Source organism: Euleptes europaea, chromosome 8, assembly GCF_029931775.1.
Source record: "Euleptes europaea isolate rEulEur1 chromosome 8, rEulEur1.hap1, whole genome shotgun sequence".
In the NCBI taxonomy this organism is placed as follows: Eukaryota; Metazoa; Chordata; class Lepidosauria; order Squamata; family Sphaerodactylidae; genus Euleptes; species Euleptes europaea.
In genome coordinates this window covers 54,304,301-54,321,613 of record NC_079319.1, presented here as the reverse complement: position 1 = coordinate 54,321,613, position 17,313 = coordinate 54,304,301, and positions in this window count along the sequence as shown.

Below are 17,313 nucleotides of genomic sequence, written 5' to 3'. Positions count from 1 at the left end.
AGGGAAAACTAGGGCTCAGTTGCATGGTACCAGTTGCCAGGGCTGGCCCAGTTGCATAGTGGGGAACCTGCAAGGACTTGTGAAGGACACCCATCTTCCCATCTTCCCATCTCAGCTTCCCCATACTATTTTCTCTTCCCCTCCACCTGGCAACCCCCATATAATGACCCTTCTCTGCTTCCTTCTCTCCTTCCCACCCACACACAAACCTTTTATCTGCCCCTTCTTATTGAATTATATTTATTCTTTACTTCATTTATAGTCCACTTTATCTACAATGGGGTCTCAAAGCAGCTTACATCATTTCTCTTTCCTTCATTCAATCCCCAGAACAACCCTGTGAGCAGAGAGGACTGGGAATGAAAAACCCTGGGAAACTGCCCTGCCCCCAGTACAGGGAGGGAGAGAGGAAGAGGCAGCCTGTCCCACCCAGATCCTCCCTCCTAAAGGGGAGAGAGAAGGAGGAAGCAGCCTGCCTAACCAATTGGCTGGCTGCTTCTGTCCTCATCTTGGTGGGCCAGGCACAGCTTCTCTCATCTTCTGTGGGCAAGGGTCTGCCTCCCTCACCTTGGCTGAGTGCCACCCTTACCCCCTGAGGGGCTTTGCCGGGCACTGCCCCCTGCCTTGCCTCACCTCACCAAGAACCTGTCCAGGTGACATCTTCTGCCTTGCTTTACCTCGTGCAGGGCTTGGCCAGGCACCACCCTCTACCTTGCCTCGCCTTGTGCAGGGCTCAGTTGGGAGCTGCCCTCTGCTGTGCCTTGCCTCACCTGGAGATTGTTGGGTCCAGGCCGGGCACTGCCATCTGCATCGTCTCACCTTGTGCAGGGCTCAGATGGGCCAGGCTCCATTGTCTGCCTCACCTTGCACAGGGCTCTGCTGGGCTAGGTGCTGCTAACTGCCTCACGCTGCCTCATGTAGGACTAGGCTCGGGTGCTGCCATCTGTTTCACCTTGTGTGGGGCTTGGCCAGGCTGGGTGCAGTGTCTGCCTCACCTCAAGCAGGCTGAGCCAGGTGCTGCCATCTGCCCCCTTCTACCTCACCTCAGGCTGGCTGGAAGCTACCTCTCTCGCCTTGAGTGGGTCAGGCTCAACCCTTCCATCAGAGGACTGGCTGGCCCAAGTGTGGGTGGGATGCCATCAGCATATGGGATGTGTGCAGGTGCTTTTAATGGTCAGTCTTACCCTGCCTGTGAGGTAAGTTGGGCTGAGAATATGTAAGTGGGCCACAGTCACTCAGTGAGTTTTCAAGGCAGAATAGGGAATTGAAGTCTTAGTCTGAAACTCTAACCATTCCATCACACTGCCGTTTGTGGGGTGGCTGCTGGTGAACATTCACAAGCAACCAGGCTTAGGTGAGTCATACAAGCAGTGAGGTATCAAGTTGCCCAATGGTTCCTGCTGGGCCTGGCCCCAATGAGTCCTCTCTCAAAGGCCAAAATTGACTTTGAAAGAGTCCTGTCCCCTCCCCCTGCCTTTTGCTAACAGAAACCAAGTCTGTTATGTTTGCCTAGCAACAGCCACGGAGGGCATCTGTTTCTTAAAGCTACAGGCACTCCTTTTATCATCTTGGGTTTTTCAAATCCCCCAATGTGATTTAAAAATTATTTTAGATTTTTCTGCAAACCTTGAGCATTTTTCAGGTTTGTAGAAAGATTCATCTTGTCTGTTCATAAGTCCAGTCTTTGGATTTAAGTATCCTCATATTTGGCTGACTTGGCTTTTAGAATATAGACCCACAAAAAAAGGGACATCTACTACAGGGGAATATCATTGATGTTATGCCTTCATTAATAGTGTTGAAATTTGTATTTTGATGTTATGTTGATCACAATGTATAGGATTGTTATAAGAATGAATTAATTTTAATCTAAACATCCTGTATAGTAAAAAAAAAACACACTATAGGAATGGTAACCATTAAAAATAAATTATTCTTTCTTCTAGGGGAGTTATTCAAACAGACAACAAGCAAACCTTAGCACCTGCTTTGGGCGGAGGATAGTATACTATGACTGCATTCCTAAACACTTTCCTGGAAGTAAACCCCCTTGAATCTATTCCACTAACATTGGAGCCTTTCCCTGGCAGGAGAGGCATGAACAGATTCACAGGATCCAACCCACTATATTTCCACCTCTTCTCAATCCTGAGTCACGCTGCATCTTCATAATAGATAGCCAAACAGCCTTCTCTGCTGTGGTAGCTGCACCTGTCCATTATGGCTGGGTCATCTACAAAGCAAATGGGCAGGAAGTGACATCACTGGCCAGGAATAATGGCCCAGTTATTGCTTATCTCAACCCAGAAGTTGAGTCAAGGGTCTCTTCGCAAGAGCTGCTTCAACCAGACTCTGAGTCACCCTTCAAATGCACATGCAAAACAGAAATTGAACTGGGTTCTGGTGTTATTCAGCATTACTGATCAAAAAAGCTGCTTCCGCATTGTGATTATGACAGCTATGTTATAAGGCTAAGCAGCAAATGGGCTGTGTAAACATTTCTGCGTAAATATTACTATCAGGTCTTAAAACACTTGTTATCTAAAGCCAGTTGGTGTATCAGCATATACGTGAGTAATACTTGTGCGTGCCATTAAAAATGGTTTTATGGCCCATCATGCCAATGGCTGATATAGGGAAAAAACAGGTTTGAAGTATAATAATATAAAAAGGGTACACAGAAGTACTGATAAGACAATGTTCTGGGCCATATTGTCAGTTTCGAGGAAAGGCTACAAAGGTTGGATGTTTTTATTTTCCAGGTAAAATCATTATGGGGTATTTCACAGCGCTGCACAAAAGTTCAGGGGTGGTAACACAGTAACGTTAAATCATTGTAGAACATAAGATAATACTGAGCTACTCTCCAGCTCCATTTCTTCATGCAAATCTCTGCCTTCTACTATTTCAATACAATAAATACACACATCGCATTTGAAACAGAGGATTACTAGAAAGCGAAATTCAGACCAGTGAAATTCAGGTTGTTCACTCCATCTATAAACGATATCAAATTCTTTATGGTTAATTTATACAAACATTTCCCAGTTAAAGATTACTATAGGAAATTGCTATCTTATGGTAGAACCTGGAACATAGAGGGGGTAAAATAAGGTAAAGGTCCCCTCTGCAAGCACCGGGTCATTCCTGACCTATGGGGTGACGTCACATCCTGACGTTTCCTAGGCAGACTTTGTTTGCGGGGTGGTTTGCCAGTGCCTTCCCCAGTCATCTTCCCTTTAACCCCAGCAAGCTGGGTACTCATTTTACCGACCTTGGAAGGATGGAAGGCTGAGTCAACCTTGAGCCGGCTACCTGAAACCAACTTCTGTTGGGATCGAACTCAGGTCGTGAGCAGAGCTTGGACTGCAGTACTGCAGCTTACCACTCTGCGCCACGGGGCTCCTGGATAGAGGGGGTAGGATAGCTTAATTTTATAATAATAAAAAGGAAGGGGGTGGGAGAGAATCAAATCATAACAAATAAATACAAGACACTCCAATTAGAGCAGGGGCCCCCAATCTTTTTTAGCCCATGGCCACCTTTGGAATTTTGAGGGGTAGTGGTGAGCGGCGAGCGCCACCCCAAAATGGCTGCTGCAGGAATGGAGCCAAACATAAAACCTCTCTCCTCATTTTGCAGAAGAATTACAGAAAGAGAATAAAAAGAAAGACTGAGGGGGGAGGGAAGGGATTATAACGACATGAAGGAACGATACACCGACTAAGGAAAGCCCAAGTGTTTACCAGTCCTCCTGATCCTCCAGAAACCACAGAAAACCCTTTCATTTGAATGAGGGCAGCCGATAAGAAGGCCTGCCTCATAATGGTCCCATCCACGTTCTGAAAGCTTTGCAGATGCCCGGGGAAGCACTGGCAGACACCGGCACCCATGGGCATAAAGGTGGGGAACCCTGCAATGGAAGTGTTGATTCTCTGGGGTTCTGGAATAGCTTTGCTAACAGAGTGAGTTGTGACGAACAATACGGGCCCTCTTTCCACAGCTGCAGCCTCATGGAGTCTACTTAAACATTGCTTTAATGTGGAGAGAAGCTCATGTGCAAAAGCTTAATGCAACTATTTTCTTCATCCTACTAAATATGTATCTTATTACAGCCGAAGAGCCATGGATTAGATGCCTGATCCTTGAGTATTAAGCTGTTGTGTGAGAAGGACTACTCGTATGGAGACAGCCACCGCAGACAGATATTTGCTGGGGCCTCACACAGCAACTGTTTCATACGCACCTGCCCTTTTTGGAGAAGAATAAAGTTGCTTGACAAACAGGGTGCTGTTTTAGGCAATGGGAGCATCACAAGAGAAGATGCAGAGGTGTGTGACAGAGATAAAGACAAGGTACTAGCAATTAAAGGTTCACCTTCCGGATACAAATTTGAAGTTCAAGCAGATTCTTTCAGTGCAGAAGATAAAGATTCTTCACATTATTTACAGTGTTTATCTGGACAAGGAATTAGCTCACATAAGCAACAAGTAGTAGTACACAGGATCAAATCTCAAACATGAGGTCATTCTGCTGGGTACATTTCCTGTACACATGATCAATGCTTGTTATCTTTTGTAAGCACAGTAACTGGAGCACACATTGTTCCACCAATGGCCAGTGACTGCACCGAGCTGGTTTATCATTGTATTGCCTTCTTGTATTTCGCTGTTGGGGAAGCAGCAGAAATGCATGTGGTCCTCTGAATGACACTTCAGTAAATTATGATCCGAATTCCTCATTAGGTTTGTCCTGCCAATCTTGTAAGACTAGCAATCTCACCAAGGCACCATAGAAATCAGTTGGCCTTTTTAATTTTGGAAGTGGATTGTGTGTTTTCTTGGACTCTTAAACTCAGCGACAAAAGATGCTAAAACGATTGTATAAGGCAAGGTTGGTACTTAGTCCCTAAGAATTTCAGGTAGAGTTTTGACATGGCAAAGAAGAGTTGGTTTTTATATGCCAACTTTCTCTACCACTCAGACCGGCTTACAATCACCTTCCCCTCCCCTCCCCACAACAGACACCTTGTGAAGTGGGTGGGGCCGAGAGAATGTGATTTGCCCAAGGTTTCATGTGTAGGAGTGGGGAAATCCAGTTCACCAGATGAGCCTCTGCCACTCATGTAGAGGAATGTGGAATCAAACCCGGTTCTCCAGATCAGACTCCACTGCTCCAAACCACCGTTCTTAACCACCACACCACACTGGAGAAGACAGTGGCTGTAATGAATCCAGCACCCTACATATTCACACAGAAGTTAGAAACCGCCGAAAGCACCGGAATACCCAGCAATGCACAGCAGTAATAAACTGGAGTATTGGGATGAGTTTATACCCGAGATAGTCATCCTCATCTTTAGGGATTTTAGTAGTTCCTTGCATGTAACAAGGAGGCATCGCAGACCCAGCTGGCCACCTAAACCTTAAGAACACCCGTGTGCACAGCAGAGTGTCTGCATGCAAACACACCTGAACACATGAAGCTGCCTTGTACTGAATCAGACCCTTGGTCCACCAAAGTCAGTAGTGTCTACTCAGACCGGCAGCGGCTCTCCAGGGTCTCAGGCAGGGGTCTTTCACATCACCTACTTGGCTAGTCCCTTTAACTGGAGACGCCGGGGATTGAACCTGGGCCCTTCTGTTCTACCACTGAGCCACGCCCCCCCCCGTTCGATGCAAGAACGTTAATCTGTACACATCATATTCAGCGCTAAGGCTTCGGCACACCGCGAGCGCCCACGTTGGCACCAGCGGCTGGCCACGGAGCGCCACCCTCCAGCAACAGATCCTGGATCCGGCTCGGACTCTCCTGGCGAGGGAGGCGGGCAGGCGCCTCCCGCCTCGGCCGCTCATGAGCCCTGGTCGCCCGCGCGGACGCAGCCAGGTCGGCATACCGGGGGCGAAAACGCACGGTCGCTTTACCCTCCTTTAGTCCCTGTCTTAGCCAGGATCACATCAGGCGAAACGCGTGCGCTCGCTCCAGGCTGACTCCTGGCTGAAACAAGGGCCATTTCTTCATCGGAGGTTTCGCCTTGGATTTGCCACTCTCTAGATGCACATTTCCCCGGTCTAAATTCTCAAAACTCTGCACGGGGGGCTTACGGTTGAGTTCTGAGAACCGGGATGGGGAAAAGGTGCGCCTAGAGAGCGGCAAAGGCCCGGCGAAGCCTCCCGTGCACCAAGGGCCAGGGATTAAGGGAGGATAAAGCGACCGCGCGTTTTCGCCCGGGTGGGTCTCCTCCTCCCCGGTCACGCGGGGCCCCCTTCGCTTTCTCCCCCTCCCCTCCCCTCCCCGGTGGCTGGGATGGAGCGAAAGGGGGAGGGGGGAGAAGGCGAGGGGGAGGAGGAGCTGGAATGTCCGCCCCGCGCGCGCGCGCCTGCGTGCGTCAGTCGCCCTCCCCTCCCCCCCCCGGCTTCCTAGCCCATCGGGTTCATTCAACGGCCGCCTGCAGCGAGGGGTGGCAGCGGGGACGCGCTTTCCCCCTGGACGGCTGAGCAAAAAAAAGGTAGGGGGGAAGGGAGGAGGGGGAGGAGGGGGAGGAGGGGGAGGAGGGGGGTCCCCGCCTGTCCCTCCGTCCCTCCGCGCTCGCCCTGGAGAGCTGGCCTCTTCCCTCCCCGCCCTCCTCCCTTCCCCGCGCGCCGAAACCGCTGTGGAGGAAATGGGGGGTGGGGGTCTTGCTGGGGGGTGGGGCGGGGTGGGGGTTGCCTCCCAGCAGCCTGTTCCTCCGTCTCCTCTCCCTCCCTCCTCCCTCCAGCCTCGCTGTGCGCTTTGGGCTCCTCCTCGCCCGACCAGGCGAGCCGCCTTTGCTTCTCTGTGGCTCTCTGTGGCTGCGGTTCCCGGGCCCGCCGCTTTGGGGGGGGGGGCAGCCCCCGCCGGAGTCGGTGGGCTTCCTCGCGAGGAGGGGCGGCGGGGGACGCGGCCCCGCGCTTCCTGCCCCCGTGCTGCCCCTCGCTTCTCACGTGACGCGCTCTCCTCGCCGGCGGCGTGTTGGAGAAGGGGGCAGCCCTTTTTCTCGTTGGGTGCAGGGCATTTCCTGTTTTCATCTAGTCTCATCCAAGTAGTAGAAAAGGGCCAAGAGTCCAGGAGCACCTGAAAGACTCACAACAATATTTTCTGGCAGGGGATGAGCGGAGCTGTGGCTCACGAAAGCTCACCCCCTGCCAGAAAATATTGTTGTGAGTCTTTCAGGTGCTCCTGGACTCTTGCCCCTTTTCTACTACTGCAGACAGACTAACACGGCGACCCCCTGGGAATTACCTCATCCAAGTGTCCGGTTCTTTGAATGGCCCCCTGGTTCCCAGGGTCGCACGAAGCGCGGGGGGTGGGTGGGTGGGGAGAGGAACGGCGAACCGAAATGGGATGCTGTTGGCCCGTGAGAGATGCAGCCCGGATGTTTTCTTCTGTTGGTATCTGCCTGTAGCCACTGTCATGGCTCTTCTTCTTCTTCTTGGCAGGGTGATGTTTACTCTAGAGTAGCCATCAACGTTAGCGAAGCTGCCGAGCAGTAAAGCAAGGTTACGCTTGCATCCCAAGGGCTCCTGACTCTGTGCAAGGCTCCATCCTTTGTGTGCAAGGAGCCCTGAATCTTGCCTGCCGCGCTCTCCGCCTTTCTTCTTTGTTGCATTTGTTTCGTTTTGGCCTTTTGACGCTGGCTTCTTGAAAAAGCTCTTCTCTCATTCAAGGCTGAGGCTGAAGAGCTGTCGGTTTATGCTGCTGATCGAATCCAGAGGTCATGGTACAGAGTATCGTAAAACCTTTATAAGTTGCAGATGGCTACCATGCCTTTATCGGGCCGTACATTTGTAAAATGCTATGCTTATCAAAACTCGTTTAAAAAAGCAGAACCTCAAGTTTTAACCTGGGGTACTACAAAATTCAATTTCCCCTTGTATGTTTTAATAAAACTATGGTGTTTATTTACAGGGGAGAGGACAAAGATGAACTTTAGCCTTAAATAGGTGTCGGCATTTCTGGGGCAGGGGAGCCCTTTCTTAAGATATTTTGAGGCCACCCAAAACCTCCTGATGACTTTTCTAGTCTTGTTTTTGGTAACAGAAGGGTGCTAATACTGATCACTCCTTAGTACTTGGGTTAGCTAGAGAGAGAGAGAGAGATCTTTGGCTAACCCAAGTACTTATACTATTATATATATAAAATTATTCTGATTGGACAAATTAATATTATTTCTTGAGCCATTAAGAATCCAGTCCCCCCTCCCTTTTCAACTTGTAGCGTACAGCCAGATAGGGTAGTGATGTGACTTGGCCAACTGTTTCCAGAATAAATTTAGGACAATACATTTTATCACTAGTTGACGTTAACACAGATTTTTGTGTGTGAACAAGCTTCCATGTTGCAAGATTTATGTTTGTGTTAATAGTTAACACCAGGCCACACAAGAGATAAGGTTTTCTATTTTCAGATAAAAACATCTTGTAATGTGTATTTCCGGATGTGTCTTTAATAATCATGTTTTGTATTTATGACCACTGAGGAAGGCCCAATAGGCCGAAACGCGTATGATCCTGTATTGGTCACTTATAATGAGTGTATCATCAACTTTTATATCTTTGTAACAGTCTGTACTGACGGTTTTATATGTAGCCTGCATTCTAGGCCCTGGTTTCTCTTCAGATCTAAAGTTTGTGTAACAAACATTATAATTATTTTGTCATAAATTTTATAGTTTCCAGCTGAACCTTCCAAGCTCCCTAAATTTAGGACAGGACATGAAAGTATTTACGGTGCAAGACAAAAGAAAGATTAAAAAAACACCTGTGGCTAATTTATTTGGCCTACTATCTTTTATTAGTATTGGTAGTGTTTGGGCTGGATTGGTTGTGTGGCATTACTCTGTTAGAATGCCATGTTTTGTGTATATGGCCTAGCAGCCTGAGGATGGCCAGCCAGCCAACTGCCATTATTCTCCTTTAGACAGTGACTGTGGTGAGGCTGCAACCCTGTGCATATTTGTGGGTTAGTAAGTTTCATAGTGGAACTTTAAAATGTGCCTAGAATAGCACTGCTGACTGCATCTTTCTTAGCCAGCAGAAGGAAGGAAAACTGAAAGAGCTGAGTTGGAGGAGGACTGAGTCAAGAAATTCCACATTGCATCGGTATCCCTTGTAAAGTTGTTATGTGTCCAGCCGAAGGTGGAAGATTCAGACATAGGGACTCTAGAGTCCAAAAGTCATGACCTCGCAGTAAAAAATAGATTGTGTGCCAGCTGAGACTGTCTTATAGCCACATGTGATTTCTTGTGGCAATTAGGAAAGGATTTCCCCTGCTGCCTGGTTCTTGGTAACTCAGAAGTTCTGAATAGAAATCTGAACTATATGATCATCAGATGGGAGACTTAATTCAGGGCCCAAGGTAGAGTTCCATGTACAGAGGCCTGCTGAGTAGAAAATACTTTGTCCAAGAAACATTATTTAAAAAGAAGCTGTTGATTCTGGGAACTGCCACCATGGCTATAGGAACTGGAGGACACTGAGTGGTTGTTGGGCCTTCTGGGTCTGTATGATAGGAGAAAGGGAGAGCTGTTAGAGTGTTGATCACCAACAAACAGGAAATGAGAACAAGAAAATGCTGAATACCTTTTGAGCTGGGGGGAGTCAGCTTATCTGACCAGCCCAGCAGTTGCCAATTGACTGGTGGTGAGGGGTGTTTCGACTGCAAAGATAGGGCTTTACCCACTCACTACTCCTCCTTTTGGGCACATTTCCCTGTTGGGGAAGAAAAGGATGTGTTAATACACTGCAACTGTTTTTTGTGTGAGAAGTAGCCCTTCCTTTTTCTGCTTAGTGGTATCCTTACGCTGCTGAACGGATTTGACTGTATCATGGCATCACTGATAGCAAACTAATCTAGTTCAGTTGGAAAGCGTGGATTTGTTTGCCCTCAGTTATGTTGCCACATTTGCTAGATCTGACAGCTATGCGATGATGTCATTGTTACTAGGATGAAAAGGGGCTGCTATGAATTTAAAGAATGGCACTGAAGCTGCAATTGATGGAGGTTGTGAAGAGGCTCTCGAGGTGAGCTACTTGAACGAGTATTGGTTGCATGTGGTCATTTTCTCTTTCCGCACCCTCCAAAACATTGCCAGGAATGATCCTTTCTCATAGTCACAGGTGATATTTGATAGGTAAAAGTTTGTTAAATGCACCTCCTGTTCCAATGTTTAATTTTTTGTTGAGCTTGGTCCTAGAGCAGGAGGTATTTTGCAGGCACTGATTATAACTTCTTTTTTTGGGGACCAAATTTTGATGTGGTGGCTTTTTATGTTTACATGCAAAACCAAGTAGAATCCATTAATTTTAAAAAACACCTTTGCTGCTGCTTGAGTAGAAGTTCTGCGTTAGCGAACTTGCATACTGAGTCATAGTACAAAGTGTTGTCTTATCTAGCCAGTTCTGCTTAGGCTACTTGCTGCCTGGATAAAGCAAATCAGAGGTTCTTCACTTCTTTCTTCATGTCAGTTTGATGCCATTGCACTGATACGCCAATTTAGCAACTCAACTGTAATATCTTGAAGGCTTTCTCTGTTTGTGGCTCTCTGTGGTGGGAGCGGTTTAAATGCATACAGAATGTTTGTGCACTGGTGAGATAATATTACGCTGTTCCCCATACTGCAAGTTCCAGAGATGGAATTCTAGCCATAAGTAATGCTAGAGTAACACCATAATGGCAATCTCAAAATGTATTAAACAAGGCTAAAAGCATCATGCTAAGTAAGGGTTGCCCTGACCTGGATGGCCCAGGCTAGCCTGATCTCGTCAGATCTCAGAAGATAAGCAGGGTCAGCCCTGGTTAGTATTTGGATGGGAGACCACCAAGGAATACCAGGGTTGCTGTACAGAGGAAGGCACTGGCAAACCACCTCTGTGAGTCTCTTGCCATGAAAACCCCAAAAAGGGGTCGCCATGAGTCGGCTGTGACTTGAAGGCACTTTACACACACAAGTAAGGGTTATGAGAATAGAAATAAACTGAAGAGGAGGCAAGTAATACAGAAGATTCTCACATTTTCAAGAGGCAATGGGCTTGTATCAAATTGTATGTGTGTGTGTGTGGGAGAATTGCTTTTTTGAACTGTCCTGTGCAAGAAAATACCAGTAAAAAATAATAGTCTGTTTCATTAGCATGCTAGTGGATCCACATCTGTCTGCAGCATTCTGTGGCATTACACCTTGAAACATACAGGTGGAAGCTGAAAAATTGTTTGTTTTTTAATTCAGGGCTTTGAAAATACAGCGTGCCAAATTCATAGTATGAAGGGGGGAAATCATACTTGTAAAACATTTGAAGACCTATGGGTTTTTTTCCCAGTCTGGATTTGGCTTATGTTGTATACAAAAGTGGACTTGTATAACATAAAGACTTTCTTCCTTTTTTAAAAAAGGCATGAACTGTTTCATTCTATTCATTACTATTTGCATAGTAGACAAGCATCCTTTCACTAAGATTGGGATGAATTGAAATATCTTGTGTGCAGGGTATATCCAAATTGACGGTGCTGTTATTATAATTTGGAATGGAAACAGAACATTTTTCTTTCTCTCCCCTGCTCCATCCACTCAGACAATTAACACAAAATACCTACTTCTCAGTCACCAATAGATGCTTGTGGATGCTAGCTTGAGAACTGAAAAATTAAGCATATGTTATTCCATCTTGCATTGTGGTGTAGCGTTTAGAGCAGGGGTGGTGAACTCATTTTCAGCCTAACCTACCTCACGGGGTCGTTGTTAGGAGAAATGGAGTAAAGAAGAACAATAAGCCATTTTGTGTCCCCATTGGGGAGAAAGGCAACATATAAATGAAGTAAATAAATTAATAATTTTTCATGTTTATCTGCATGGGCTTGAATTAGAAGCTTCCGATTCTATATGCTGGGGACCTTTGTGATGAGCCACACTAAAGTTGCAGCATATATGAAGAAACTGGCAGTTTTGTCCTCTAACATTCTCCAGTAGTCAATTGGCCTGACTTTGCCTTCCTGTATGTGCTTGTATTGTAAATAGGCCTGCCTTTTTGTCTGGGTAACTGCCGTCATCTGTGCTTCTTAATTTTCTTCTGTGCATCTCTGTTAGCTGCCCTGTCTTTCATTAGGACTCTGCCTGCCTGGTTGCCCTTCCGCCTGACTTCTGCTTTATCTGCTGCTTTTGTGTGTGTGTGTGTGTGTGTGTGTGTGTATCTTTGTCAGACTCATCTGCATCTGCCCCTGGATTGACCTTCCTAAGGATTTGCCCCCCACACCCCATCTTGACACTGGGGTGTGATTTGCACCTACAACATGGATCCACCCTCTTGCATACACTTCCTTTTCTGCTTTGTAGCCCAGGGTTCAGGCAAGCAAGACAAAAGCTAACCCAAAGGAATCCAGGCAAGGCAGACAAAGCCACACACTCTCAGAAGAAAAACCTTGCTAGCATCTGATCCAAAAGCTCAAACCAATAAATGAGCAGGCATTCATCTACAGCTTTCACCTGCTACTAGTTTATGTTTGGAGGTCAGTCTGTATGATCAGGAAACGAATATCATACAGCATTCCCAGGACTATACCACTTCAGAATGCACATAGAGAAACCACATGCTAGCTTAGATTGGAGTGAAATTATTTATTAATCATGTGACATCTTGTACTGCGTTGTCATTGCCTATCTCTGCAACCATATGCTGGAGTGTAGCCATGTCACTTATCTCTTGCAGTGGAAGACGGCGTGCATGGTGGCTGTTTTGATTAATTCAGTTTTAAATTTCATCACTGTTTGGTAAGGAAGCAAGAACTGTGGTATGGTAAGATCCTCAAGCAAAAAGCATCAGGCCCTGCTTGGGCAGTTTGCATGCTCCTTTAAGGTACTGTGTGGAAGGAGTACCTCTCCATCTAATCCCCCCCCTAAATATAGGTACAGTTAACAGGATATTTAACTCTGTCGGCAAATAGTTACCTTGGTATGCAGAAGAGTGACAAAAGAGACTACAGAAGCAAGAATGTACTTGTTGCTGTATGGGGGTGTCTTGGCGCATCTTATCAGCAGACTTTTAAGACCTGTTATATAACACAACGTTGCAAATTTTATTTTTTTAGTAGCTCTTTATCAGGGCTGGTTCAACACCCAAACAACCCAAGCAGCTGCTTGGTGTGCCAAATGGACAGAAGCTGCCCTAGAGAAGGCATGAATTGTCCCCTCCTGGGCCACCTCCACCTGGTTGGATTCCAAGGCAGGCTGCAAAGACATTACTTCTTCTACGAGTCCACTTTGAAATGTCTGTGTGAATCTGGCTTATTGTCTCCAGTTTCAGTAGCTTCTGGCCTTGCAGCTGTGCAACTCAGAACCCAAACACACTTTTTTGGGGGAGAGTATTAACGTCAGCAACTTCTTGCAGCAGGCCTTCAAAAATAGACTCTGACTTGTGGGGAGGAGGATCCACTCTCTAAGGACCCATTTTGTTCAGGGCCAGGTTAACACAGCCTGCCTTGCTTCCAGCAATAGCACCACAGGAGGAATCCCCAGAGGTGTCACTCATTCTGTGCCACCGCTGCTGGGAATACACTTTGGAGCCCAGCTAGGTAGCAGTGGTGCAGGGAGTGCATGCCTGCACCTGGACCACCTCGGCTGATTTTGGCACCCCAAGTGGCAGCCTGGGTTGCTTGTCCGCCTAATTGTCCCAGGAATCTATCTCCCTGTGCTCACATCACTTCTGCCCATCTGGGTATCAAGGCACTGCTTCTGAAGCCCATCTTTTTCATGGTTTGGGTGGTGTGGGAGCTGTTGTCCGTAGCTCATCTTTTTCATGATTGGGGTGGTTTGGGAGGAGCTGCCTGCAGCTCATCTTTTTCATGGTTGAGATGGTGTGGGAGAATCCGTCTCCACTCATGCTGATGGTCCACTTTCCTGTGGTGAGCAGGGAGCCAGCTGTCTGGCAAGTAGTTTGGGTTGCTTATGAGCAGCTTGACCCTATTCACCGGGTTGCTTTCTATACTTACAGACTCTTGTACATAGCACACCTTAATTCCCCCCCCCCCCATCCATTGCTGTCACCAGTGATGTGGATTTTCTGGGAAATTTCGAATTTGAAATTTTTTAATCAATAGCTTAAATATTTTAAGTTAGCAAAATTTAAATAATGTTAGCAAAAGGAGGCAAATGTACCATGCACAAGCCTGGACCATGTACAGGCACTGTGGTTTGTCCATGCAAATCCCACATTTAACCCATCTAATGGGATTGATTTGCAGCATATCTTCCATCTTCAGGTAAACAGAAACTATATATTAATATGTAGAGCAGAAAAACTCCCATGAAAAATACAGAATTGGATTTTTTCTGGGAAAATTCAGTTTAGAAAATCCCCACCCCCATTTCACTACCTGTTTTATTACTTAAAATGAAATAATGGACATAGTCCATCCTACAGGGTTGCCAACAGGCTTGAAGAGAAATATCATGTCCCTTTAATAGAGGCTTTGTGTTGAAATGAAGCTGTAACTTTTCATGGCATGGAAGTAAAAAAACATCACCAGGTAAATAACATCCCATTAAGCCTCTGTTAAAGGGACAGCCCCCTGACCTTGATAACTTGGGCTAGCCTCATCTTGTCAGATCGCAGAAGCAAAGCACTGTTGGCCCTGGTTAGTACTTGGATGGGTGATCCTTCCCCAAGGAAATCCAGGGTTGCGATGCAGAGGCAGGCAATGGCAAAACACCTACCGGGTTGCCGTAAGTCAGCTGTTACTTGATGGCCCTTTCCAAAATCAAAGGGACAGGACATTTTTCTCACATCCACTAGCAACCCTACCAGTTTAGCGTGCATATAAGCATTTGCAAGACCCATTCAACTGCAGCCCATGTGAGGCATCTCATGCTTGGGCCAATCCTGAAACCCTTATCAGACTTAGCATCTGATGTCTTCAAGGTTGGGAGAAAATGGGGAAAGGCTGGGTATGTCAGCTCATATGTAGGACTCTACACTAATCATGTGGTCACTTCAGCAAGAGTGGAATGCAAGACAATATACAAGCCCCTTCTCATGGTGCCTGGCTAGTCAGCTCTCCGTGTATTTTGAGGAGTAACTTGAATTTGGAGAAAGAGAATGATTTCCAGTTGGCAAAAGTGTCAGACAATGATTTATTTTGAGGAGTAACTTGATTAAGGAGAAAGAGAATGGTTTTCAGTTGGCAAAGGTGTCAGACAGGGATGTATTTTATCTCCCTATCTGTTCAATCTGTGTGCAGAACATATCATACGGAAAGCTGGATTAGATTTATATGAAGGTGGAGTGAAAATTGGTGGAAGGAACATTAACAATTTGAGATATGCAAATGGCACCACATTACTGGCAGAAAACAGTGGAAGACTTGAAATATGACTACTGATGAAAGTTAAATCAGAAAGTGCCAAAGCAGGATTACAGTTGAACATGAAGAAGGCAAAAGTAATGACTGCAGGGAAAATACACAACTTTTAAGACTGATGATGAAAAGATTGAAATTGTTCAAGATTTTCTGTTCCTTGGCTCCATCATCAGCCAAAAGGGAGACTGCAGTCAAGAAATCAGAAGGAAATTGAGTCATAAGAACGGCCCTGCTGGATCAGACCAAGGCCCATCAAGTCCAGCAGTCTGTTCGCACAGTGGCCAACCAGATGCATCTAGGAAGCCACAAACAAGACGACTGCAGCAGCACCATTCTGCCTGTGTTCCACCGCACCCAATATAATAGGCATGCTCCTCTGATGCGAGAGAGAATAGGTATGCAGCATGACTAGTATCCATTCTAACTAATAGCCATGGATACCCCTTGCCTCCATGAATATGTCCACTCCCCTCTTAAAGCCTTCTGGGAAGGGCAGCCATGAAGGAGCTAGAAAAGATTCTTAAGTGCAAGGATATGTCGCTGGCAACCAAGATTAAGTTAATTTATGCCACAGTATTCCCCATTACTATGTATGGGTGAGACAGTTGGACAATGAAGAAAACTGACAGGAAGAAAGTTGATTCCTTTGAAATGTGGTATTGGAAGAGAGTTTTAAGGATACTGAGGACCACCAAAAGGACAAATGAGTGGATTCTAGATCAAATCAAGCCTGAACTGTTCCTAGAAGCTAAAACAATTAAACTGATGCTATTGTACTTTGGTCACATTATGAGAAGACAAGAGTCCCTGGAAAAGACAGCAATGCTAGGAAACAATGATGGATTGACTGTATAAAAGAAGCCTCAGCCCTTGGTCTGCAGGACCTGAGCAAGGCTGTTGAAGATAGGACATTGATTCATAGAGTTGCCATAGGTCGGAAGCGACTTGACAGCACTTAAAACACACACTACTTGCATGTGAAAAACTACCCAGATAGCTGGATTCTTTTGTAAGCAAGAAGTGGTTTTCTATTGCTGCGTTGCAGCCTACTGTGGAAATGTGCATCTAGTACAGCTGTGACAAAGTGAGGAAAGTTCCATTTGTGCGCTGGGCTTAAGGACAGAATGGTAGTGGTGGAGAGCGCATGAAAGCTTCTGCACCTTGTTTTCAGCGAGTGACTCATATTGGTTGGGTTGGGCTCATTTTGCGCTGGTATGAAACGAAACGTTTATTAGCTTTCTTGGAATTACCTATCATCAGCCTTTCTCATTATGATAGATGTCCTGATCAGTAAACAGAGAAACTTCAGTTTTATTGATGTCTAGATTCTTTTGTCATAATAAGTATCTTTAAATAGTTCCTAAAGATATCTGTTGACCCTCGCACACGACTGTATCCTGACTCAGGACAGAGGTGGAATGGCTTCATTTTTTTAGAAGATTGATTTCTACAAGGAATAGAAAGTGTCTTGTACCCTGGAAGTTTATCTTCTGGATTTCCCCCCACACAGGCTTTAGGATTAAAAATAAATGCAATTTAAAATGCAATTTAATAAATGCAAATTAAATGCAAAAATAAATGCAATTTAAAATGTAGCCAGTTTTGAAAATTAACAATCAAACTTGTGAATATATTTAGTGTGCTTACTGAGATTTACTACAGGGTAAAATTAAGTCTTAAACCCTCCACTTGCAAGCACTATGAAAATCTTAATTTCCTTTTTTAAGGAATAGCTCATTTGTAGCCTGCGTACACTGATATGTCTTGATTCTAGAAGGTGACTGAGCACTTTGAGTAGAATTTAGCTTTAAGTCTACTGAGGACCAAAAAGATCTGAAGGAGATCATAATTGTGTTATTTTGCAAAAAGTAAATTGTGTGCGTGCATAACCACATTTCAGATTGCGGCCGTGCAGGAAGGGAAGAAGGGATTTAACCCACCGAATCCTGT